This window comes from Lampetra fluviatilis, chromosome 25 (genome assembly GCF_964198595.1).
Source record: "Lampetra fluviatilis chromosome 25, kcLamFluv1.1, whole genome shotgun sequence".
Taxonomy (NCBI): domain Eukaryota; kingdom Metazoa; phylum Chordata; class Hyperoartia; order Petromyzontiformes; family Petromyzontidae; genus Lampetra; species Lampetra fluviatilis.
Window position 1 is genome coordinate 12,947,202 of NC_136299.1, and position 10,936 is coordinate 12,958,137.

The following is a 10,936-nucleotide window of genomic DNA, read 5'->3' on the forward strand; positions in this document are numbered from 1 at the left end:
GTTTAACAAATTACACGACAGTTGCTTAATTGAGTCAAGGGTTAAGCTTTGTTTTAGTGAAAACAAAGCACACGCACGCAATCACACAATCATAAAAAAAACGTATGTGATGTGTGTCATGACCAACATCATATATACAAATATTTAAACATCATACAATACCGTAGTCAAGTTATACACATTGCTTCACTTTGGAATAGTTTGATTAACATACGTAGCATCAGTGGAAATTGGTATCTGCATCTGGCCTAAGTCTCCCCTTAGATCAGCTCAGCCTAAATCGAGTGCCTCGACCATTATGCCACTTGTTGAGAGAGAACGATGGATGAGGGACACTGTGTTGGCCAGATCACTCTCCTTGTGTGCAGCCTCAGTAAGTGCGCAATGAGAGAGATTCATCTTGCAGGATGCAGCCTCGAGGAATATGTTTAGATATACAGAATATGATAAAGGGAAAATACAATACAGTAACAGACATTTTTGTGGGATAGAGAATATTGGCCGATATTTCAGTAAAATGTCAGTCAAAATAAAGTAGTTTAGATTCATGTACACATTAACCACTTCTTTTATTTAGCCAGTGATTAATAATTCTGGATTTTTAAATGTTTTATATAAACCATTTGTCAATCCACTACTGCATGAAGGCTTCCCCCACACGGTTTTGGACACGGGAGTTGTTTCACCAAACTTCACCACTCGGGTCTGAGTGCATTGGTAGTGGGTTTGTGGAGGGGCGTTAGTGGGTAGGTTAGCTGGACTTGTTCAGATATTACTCGCAACTCATGTTGGCCATAGTTCGGATATTAACTCAAGTTATCAGGTTCATAACACGGTCTCTAAACCACCGTGCCACCCTTCCAAGACTGATCAAACAGTGCTGAGTTGAATGTCAATGTGGTGTTATCAGAATGTTTCTGTTGAGTAATCATATTGACTTTTCATGAAAATGGAAACGTTATTTCTTGAGGAAATACGTATTTCAATAATACATTTTCTGTTTATTTTAGGTGTTAACATTTTTATTGAGAAGAATGTTCAGTTCACACGTGCGCAGGAGACGTGTCTTACAAACAATAAAAAAAATGCGTAAAAACAAATGTATTAGCATATTACAACGAAATGTATATATCTAAGAATATAAGCAATAATATTACGTATTTGGTTGGCCAACAAAAACACAGAAATAGCGCCATTAACATAAAACCGCATTTCTAACTATTTGCATTTATCACGAAAAGTGAGCACTTCTGTACAAAATGACCGTTAAATACATGTGGAATCTTCATGAAATTCATATTTGTGCACATTAAAAATAAACCAGAACGTAAACGCTGATTCGGCTCTCTTTATTTGTCACGATGTCCGACTACAGCGCAGTGCTGCGCGTCAAATGGCTGGTCGGTAGTAGTATTTATTTATATTTCTTTACATTATTGAGAGGCAGTACTTAATGGTCAGGAAATTATGTTCTGTTTTGGGTCACCATTTTTTTTATGCAAAATTGTTTTCCACGGCCGGCACATTGAAATATGAGTGGATGCTTCGTTTTTTTGCTTGGCTCTTTTGACTTGAATTAGCATATAAATGATGTGTATAATAATCAGGATAATCAAAGAAAATAGGAAAAAAAAGTTTTTTGCCCATTAACCCTTACAATGACAGCTTCTTTGAATTACACAAAATGGAAGCAAGCTTGCTCTAATCTTTCCGACTGCTTTTAGATTTGCAAGCAGATCGCATTATTATTGGACAATACTTTTACATATCAAGTATGAGCACCTGATATGAATAACACTTTTCATGCTTTATTTTTGTACTAAAGGAGTTTATAACATATACACACCCATGCATGCACACACATACAACCTTGTTTTCATCTATGGAAATGAATTTGATTTCATTTAAAGTTATGATTATTACAGGAGATAACAATATTTACTACGAGTGCAGGTTACAGAAACATATGCAGTGATGTGTATATCACACACAGACACACACATATGAGCGTGTGGATGCACACAACCTTGGTTTCATTTTTAAATGCTACAGATGATGAGAGAGTTAATGCACTTAAAGTCCTCCTCATCATGCTGATCTTACGTGGCATTATCATTACAAAGGCTTTTAACCGTTTGCTTAACAGAACAGCCAAACTCTACCATGCTGGGATAGCCCCAGATGGTCCAATGCTACCTCCCCACAACCATCTCAGTTTACCAAAATATGCACAATCAACAACCAGCAAAGTACCAATCATAGAGGGTACCTACGCCACACGCGTTTATGTTTCGTTTCATTCGAGTTCTGAATATTCTGTTATTCATTATTGTATTTGTCTTTGTACGGACCTCTACACATCCGTCTGGAGCCACGTTTGTTCGTTCGCGTCGTATACGCTGCCTGTGATTTGCAGCAACAACGAGGCTTTGCGATGCCCTCCGGGAATATTTGTTAAAGCGTTATGTATACACATGTATATTCCCCTAAAATGAGTTAAGAAATATGTTCTGAAAGATTTTTTTAAATAAAACTTATTGAAATGTTGACCGTTTGAAGTTGTTTTTTAATCATCGGATTTTTAGGCAATATATGAAATGTACTAAAAAGGAAAATATCTCGTAAAGGCGCCGATTGTGTAAAGGGTTAAACAGCCCTTTGTTTTAGCACATTAGAGAGAGAGAGAGACGGGGGAGCCAACCAAGGGCTCATCCTCCGCATCCCCTCTCTCCAGTTCACTAACGGAGAGGGGGAGGGGATAATGAGTGTGTTGTGTGACAGCTGTATCATTAGAGAGCTTTACAAGAACAGGGCCTTTGCTTAAACCCACAGCCTCTCTCCAGCAGTGCCAGATAAACTGGACATCACACATTTAACATATATATGTGTGTGCGTGTGTATGTGTTGGAGATGACTTTCGAGTTTATAATATTTTTGGATTTCCGATTATTAAGTACAATTCTGGATATTTTTTTCAGATGTTCTAATCATTTACATTTTGTAATAACTTAACTTGTCTTCATGAAACAAAAATGACTGTCGCCCAATAGCACGCGTCACCACTTCAGGTAAGAAAAGTGTGACACCGCTTCCTCCGACATTATATTTTCAGATCAATTTGAAAACATAAATCGGATCATCCAAAATTCATATCTAGGTCCTCTTTTGAAATGCTCAGGATAATAAAAAATATTGTAACGCATCTCTATCATATATGTACACACATTACATATGCAGTCTATATCTGATTCAAATTAGGACTGGCGAGAGAAAGACCACCTAGGAGATAGAGGGATGTGATCAGCCGACTTGCAGAGTGGGATGGATCATGGCTTCGTGGGATTGTGAGGGATAGTGATGACTTGGGGAGGTCTCCATCCAGCAATGAATATATCATGGCCGATGTAAATTTAATCGTAGGTTAAATCTCATTGGAAAATGTCCCTATTGCAGTTGGAAAAATAGATATGATCCCTGCTATTAATAGCTTGTCAATCTTTAGTTCATGAGAATACAATATCTGAAAAGAGATATTTTTTTCCATCTCAACTGATTTTAAATAAGATTAATTAAATGAACAGAATGTAATCGCCTTTGTTGGATGATATGACCAGAACTGCAAGCGGTGTCATATTAAGACCAAACTAAATATATGTGGAATGTCATCACCATCTAATTAGACTGTTTTTAACCATTATTGTACGTATATCTTAGTTCCACTGCGATGCATACATATAATTTTAGCGATGGTAGACATTTTTATTTTTATTAATTTGCCACGTATAAGAAGGCAGGGCATTTGGTATGTTCAGTTAATGTACGATTTTATCTGGAACACAGAGATTCAACAGATGGAGGGTACCGGGGGATCTGTTATAACGGGTCTATAACAGTCGCGAAATTCTCGAGAGTGCTAGGGCCCCATGGGCTCGAGTGGCCCCCCAGAGAGGGGTGGACGGCGTTGTTGCTAACTGCTGGCAAACAGGCCCCATGTTATTCTTCACAGCAGGGTCTATGACAAACAGGCCACGGCACTTAAACTGTAAAGCACATTAAAGCAGGGCTGGGATATCCCCTTATTTGAAACAATAATTGATCATCTATTATCGGTTTGATTGCTCATCTATTGCAAGACACGAAATTAGTTGGAGACAAAAAAATGAACTCCCCTCTGTTCCCACACGTGCTGCTGGACGGGAGGTAATGGGCGGGGTTTGATGACGTCACCGACATAATCAGGCGGCCGTTGCATGAGTAATTGATAATAACAAGTTATTGATTACAATATTACTCAATCCATAGATGTCATTGACGAATTGTCCCAGCCATACTTTATAGTAATGCGCTATGACTGAGCAGCGCCAAAAGCAACACACGGGGAATAAGGAGATATGGTTTAAACTTTAGACAAAGGGGATCACCAGCTTGAATTCACAACTGAAACATATTTTGTGCTAAGATATATTCCGCATCAAACATGAAATGTTCATATTTATCTTCACAGCACACACAGTAGTACATCTTGTACACACCATTATTTTCTAATCACCATTGTTGCATTACAAGTTGCACCCATCTGTTGTTATTTAAATATGGATAACTGCAACATGTAAGTGTATATTTCACCTGAAGACGATTGCTTGTGTTGCGATCGAAACGTCGTGATTTTTTTTCTATCTACGTGACTTTACCGAAAGAACCAAAGAGTATGTAAGCAATGAATCGAGAACACATATTTTGAAGTAAGCTTGACAGCATGTCAAACAACATTTACGTACATTATTTATTTAGGCTAATGAAAATGGCAAATCTACACAAATGAAGTAAACACTAACAATACAAATTAGAGAAGAAAACAATGAACAATACAAATTAGAGAAGAAAACAATGAACAATACAAATTAGAGAAACAAACAATGAACAATACAAATTAGAGAAACAAACAATGAACAATACAATCCAACGCATCGCTGGAGAGGAGGTTGTGACTTAGTTTCATGATCTTTGTCATAAAATAAATCGTGGTGGATTGCCATTGGTTAATGCGCTGCTGGATAAAAGTCGTGTACACTTAATGTTGGTCATAGAGGTTGTTAGACCCAACATGACGACGAGGGTCAGTGACGCTGGTCCAGAGATCCCTCGTCACTGACCTTAGCCGTGGCCAGAAACTGCGCTCAGCTCGCAGATTTTCACACGTGGTAGGCTAACCACCGCGCCACCGTGCCACTCCACCTAATGTCAAGGATATTGTTTATCGGAACCTGAAAAAGCTGAATGCATTTGAAAACCATCCAAAATAAATATTCGACCACGTTGACGGAATCGCTGCCACTGTGTCTGTGAAGTCTGTGTAACATGCTTGCACAATGGATTTCTGTAAAATCCACCTTCTCAATTTCACGCAGTTGGGGTCTTGCGATTGAATTGATGTTTCTCTTTCCACGGCCATCTCCTGCAGCGTCCTGTGGATCCCGGCCAGCTCTGTTCGTCTGTCTGGAGGGCCACGCTGTTTCTACGCCAGGCTTCGCTGTGCAAATTGAGTCTTTTCCTCCTGCAACACGAGGCTGCTTTTGTTACAAATTAATACGAATTAATCCACGAAGCACTTTCATCAACCCGCTCTGACCAGCGTGGTGAAGGATCATCAAATACCCTCCATGGCCCGGATGGCGTCGCAGACCAACACACTCGTACCAATGTAGATATCTTGCACACATAACTGTGCATACACATATGTAATTCACATATTCAGTTAAATAGTATCCACCATAAACGACATTGGCGTATCTTGTTAAAGTGTGCACTATGTACTAACATCTCGATATACGAAGTAGGCGCATTCCTGCAGCTTCGTTCCTATATCGAAACTTCGTATATTGAACAGCTCACAACATGAGCACGACACGGATGAGTTCCCAGGCTTCGCAACTTACCATTTCACACTATGAACACTCCATAGCCGCCATGAGGTTGCATTGCCCACCAAACACCGCAGTTGTCTGTGTGTGTATCAGTGTGCGTTGCTGCTGCTGCTGCTCACTGAATGGCCGAGACGAATCTAAACAAGAGACATATCTTATTTAACTTGATTCTTATTTAAAGAGTACTGCAGATGGATAAGTGTATTATTTATGTATTCGTTTCAGTGTATTTATTAGTTTAAAAATATTCCATGAATATAATGGCAATACGTCAAAAGTTTGTTTCACTGGACGTTGATTATTCGCATGTCGAGGTATTACTGTACAGTCGTGTTAGTAACTTGCGAGTTATCCCCATACCACGCGTGTGTGATGTCATTCACTCGCAACACTGAACACACGCACAGAGAGAGAATCGATGATCCAGGCGGTGTCGTTAAGTGTGTGACAGTTTTGCACATATCTCGAGGCGCGTCGATGAATTGTCTTTGACTCGATGAGGGGGTCACAATGTAGACTGCTGCGGAGAGGCGACGACTCCATCGGTGACACGTGGAGAGCGACACGCGTGTCGTCCTCAACGCGCCCCCTGTGTGCTTTGGCGTTTGTGGACTCTGCATTTGCGTCTGTGTCGTGTTCGCTTTGTCGCGTTGACGCGGTCCTTCCTGTGTCGTGTTCGCTTTGTCGCGTTGACGCGGTCCTTCCTGTGTCGTGTTCGCTTTGTCGCGTTGACGCGTCCTTCCTGTGTCGTGTTCGCTTTGTCGCGTTGACGCGTCCTTCCTGTGTCGTGTCTGGGCTGTCCCTGCAGCTCTTTTGCCCAGCTGGAGGTGAGCGAAGAAGTATTTGACAAAAATAAAATACCCAGCGCATGTGTTTTTTTTTCCTTGGTTCCACAGTCAAGGTTGTTCTCTAAGAATACAGCAAAGTGTTGATTATTAATTCCATACGTAGGCTTTCACGGCCAGTATGATTCATAATTGGTTTCTCTTGGGTTAGATCGTGTGGGAATAGTGTCAATTAGAACCGCTCCCTCTCCATCACCAGACACAGCCAAACACATATATTTGTCACTTGGGCAAATGTGCCAATTTAATTCAGGTATTGAAAATGTTCACATATTTAAAGTTGGTAAACAAATACATACGAAGTGTGCTGTGTTTAATGAGTATGTTGTGTTATTATTCTTTTCCAGTTTCCGTTGGCCTTTTTAAAAAACATAATGTCGTCGAGACTTTGTGTTAAATGCGCCCGTTTAGTAGCAACGTGAAAGGACCATCGTCAGTTTACACAAACGCAGGAGCTCTCTTGTTAACCCTAAAGCCTGCAACTTCGCAACACACGAGTTGGAGTTGTGCCTGCCGGCTCGCGATGCACGTGGCGACTGACCCCGTGGACTCCCTTGCGAGCGAGATGTTTCATCTTGAGGACCGTTCCACGTGAAATGTTTTGCTAAACAATAGAAAATGGGGAGGAGTTTGCTCGTAAACAGAATTGGGTTTCAGTCGCCATTCTAAAAGCGTGCACTCGTACGGCACATTGCGCAATTGGACAATTCGCAACTGACATTGGAATCTACGCTACAAGGAATAGACTGGCAACGAATTCACACTCTTTTGGAAAATATTCATGAATCGGTAAAAATGTTGTGAGACGTTATTAAATTAGATGTATTTAAAGTTGAATTTGTTTAACTTGCTGGGAACATTTGGACTGAATATGGCGTTGTCATGCCACTGCTTGTGGACCGGCCTCCTCTCTCGAGAGAGCACTCTATTGATATCCATTCAGATTCCTTGTAATGTCGGTGGATGTACCCACACTTCACCCCACCACAGGCGATCTGCACAACGACTAATTGTGGTTGCGTCCATTTTCGCAGCGAGGTGGACAGAGGCGGAGGCGCTGGGGTGCAAGCCAAGAATCTTGCGCTATTTGCCTCCGGGGATTTAACCAGTGACTCCTGGTTTGCTCGTCCAGTGTGCTGACCATCACTTGCAAATTCATAAATCACTTTTAATATACATTTGGCCACTATAAACTACACTCCACTGTGAATTGAACGTCGGTTTGATACAAAAATAAATGGACTTGAACATTTGTAGAAATGAATGAACATTGGAACACTTTTTCATGAACCTAGTTATAATTGTTCTTTTTCAATCCTCTGAGCAAAATGTAATTTATAAGCATTCATTAAAACAATACATTCAGCAAATTAATCTCAGGAACTTCCCTTAATTTAATTATAAATGTTATAACGTTGTTCAGAAATCTATTTATATGGCTACTATTGTGAGTTTGTAATTGAAACTACTTTACCATCACACAATGCCGGAGAGGCCAGAGATACATGAAATAAGCATTATACTCAGCAATGTTGTTCCCTGACTTTGCAAGTGCTCTTTCGCATTCACCTGCGGCTTTTCGTGGAATTAGGTTTACATGTATACAATACGATGGTTTATAGAATTGAAGTTCATTTAAATATAAATACTGGTTGTATGGCCTTGAATATTTGCTATGAAGGAGACTGCTCAGATTTTTTGGCACACCTAAAAGATACAAAAACACAAGCCTTCATAACAGATGTTTTTTGGATTAGATCACGTAAATATATAAACGTGTCGTTAAAACCCGCCACCACACAGCCAACTAGTAAGGGTTGTCACTAGTACAGCACACCGGTGTGTTGGAGAGCCAAGCCACAACATTTACAATCTGAGTACGACCTTTTGCCAGTAATTACAACTAGCTTCATCAGGTGACAGCCAGATTTGTGAAAAAGTCCAACCTGTTTCGTCCCTTATCTAGAGATAGAGGCATAGTAGATGTGGTGACCACCCTTCTGCGCTCTTGCACAAAGTGGGGGTCGGGGGAGGGGGGGCTGTGTCGGGTGGTGGAGGGTTTTAACGACACTTTTATATATTTAGCGATCTAACCGAAAAAATCCTCTATTATGGATCATATTGGTTGCGAAAGCCTACGTGTTAAACACAAGACTTTGTTCATTTGGGCTTGTAACACGGCCAATGAATTACCCAGCAACGGCCCTGAACTGTGACATGTGCATGGAGGGAGCGATTGCTGCCCTGGGAGTGTAAGGGAGAGCGCACGATCCTCCAGCCTCGTCTCCTTCCGCCTGCTGATGGCTGATGGGGAAAACAGCACGTCTTTTCGGTCAAGTTTTTCCATCACAAAAATGTATCAAATGAATATAAGCAATGACGTATAATGTTGACGTACAACAATTATTTTAAAGGTGGTGGCGGTGGTGATGATGATGATGTCAGTGATGATGTCGACACTGATGGTAAATGAAAAAAATCCTAAATAGAGCAACCTCACATTCTAAAAATTCGTTAATGTCACGTGTTGCATGCCGAGTGTCATTATGAGCGATTGTTCTGTTATTAAATTGAAAGTGCATATCATAATTGAAAATAAATAAATTTAAATCATTTCAAAAGCACAGTTAATGGAGAGATGGGGCATCTGCGCGTGGATTTAACATGGGCTTACAAGCTGAACACCCCAAAGTCTTGCAAAGCAGAGCGACATTAGCACTGTGTACACTTACCATAGGCCTCAGTCATGCAAATCCCGTTACCTCAAATCTGCCTGTGGATCTGAACTTGTTAATCCAGCACACTTAATCATTTATGCAAATCGCCATGGTTTTAACGAGTCAAATTACTTACATGAACATGAGCAGTTGGCCTGACAGTAAATCTGGCTTTTAGAAACCCGCTGGCGGTGGCAGCATGGTCCGAGAGGTCACGCAATTCGCAATCGCGACACGAAATCTGTCAAGGTTCACGCTGACCTTTTAAGAAGCAATGTCACGTGTTTTATCACGCGAGGCTTTGGATATGAAGACGACCTCATTTAGCTTTCCATGATTTACTCCCGATTTGTCCTCATGTATTTGTCCTAATCCGACACAAAATGCTTGTGTTCTTACTATATAATTCAGAGATAGGTGACATTTTCAGATATCTATCCATAAACATTTGCTCTTTAAAATATGGCCAGAAATCACAATTTAGATTTTTTTTTTTTACAGATTAGTTATGCTTACCAATTTAATTATCAAGTGATTAAAATACATAGTTTATTATGCACATTAAACATACAAATTGTGAGGTTATGAATTTACTATTTTCAATGTGCGCGGGTTTTTTCCCCCCAGCTAAAGGTCGGTATGAAAGAAAATAAAGAGGAGAAAGACACCAAAAACCAGAGAAACGAGACAGACCAATGATGAGAAACAAAATAGTACAAATTCAATCATTACAAATGCGATGGCAGAGATGAGACAATGCAGACACGCACATGAAGCCAGTACACATGAGATCACATAAAACAAACAATACACAACATACACTGCAAATCAAGAGACAGCACAGACATTACAGACGAGGCAGCACAAACAAGTGAGCATTTAGATGCAGAGCACAAACAAGACCGGGCAAACAAGATGAAACAAACTATTCTTGAACCAAAACCCAGTACCCTGAGAATGTATCAACTGTCTGGGTGCGTGCGTGACTCACTGTATGCCTACTTGTCTGCATAGAAAAAAACGACATTTTAAATTAGCGTTTTTAAATGTTTTCCTCATAAGTAAATATATAAATGTCTTCATTCTCTCAACGGACACATTTCTTTTTGGTAAGATTAGGTTGGGTTTTCATTGTCAATCCTTTGCCGGATGAGGGCCACAGCGTGTGTGTCGTGGGGTCGCTTGATCATGCCTCAGGCTGGGCAGTGTGCGGCTACTGATGGTCAGAAGCAAGGATGTAGAAGCAGAGACGGACGGCGACGTCTTGGGATTCGCTCCATTGCCCTCTGCTGACCACCACGTAGCACAGCCCTGAAGTTGAATTTGCCATCCTGTCTGTGCATGATAGTCATCTAATGAGGCTCAACGCTGCTATCCAGGCTCAATTCTGCTTAGCTTATAATGAAAAAACGAGATTGAGCGCCTTTAAGATGGTGCGGTCATTTGTACA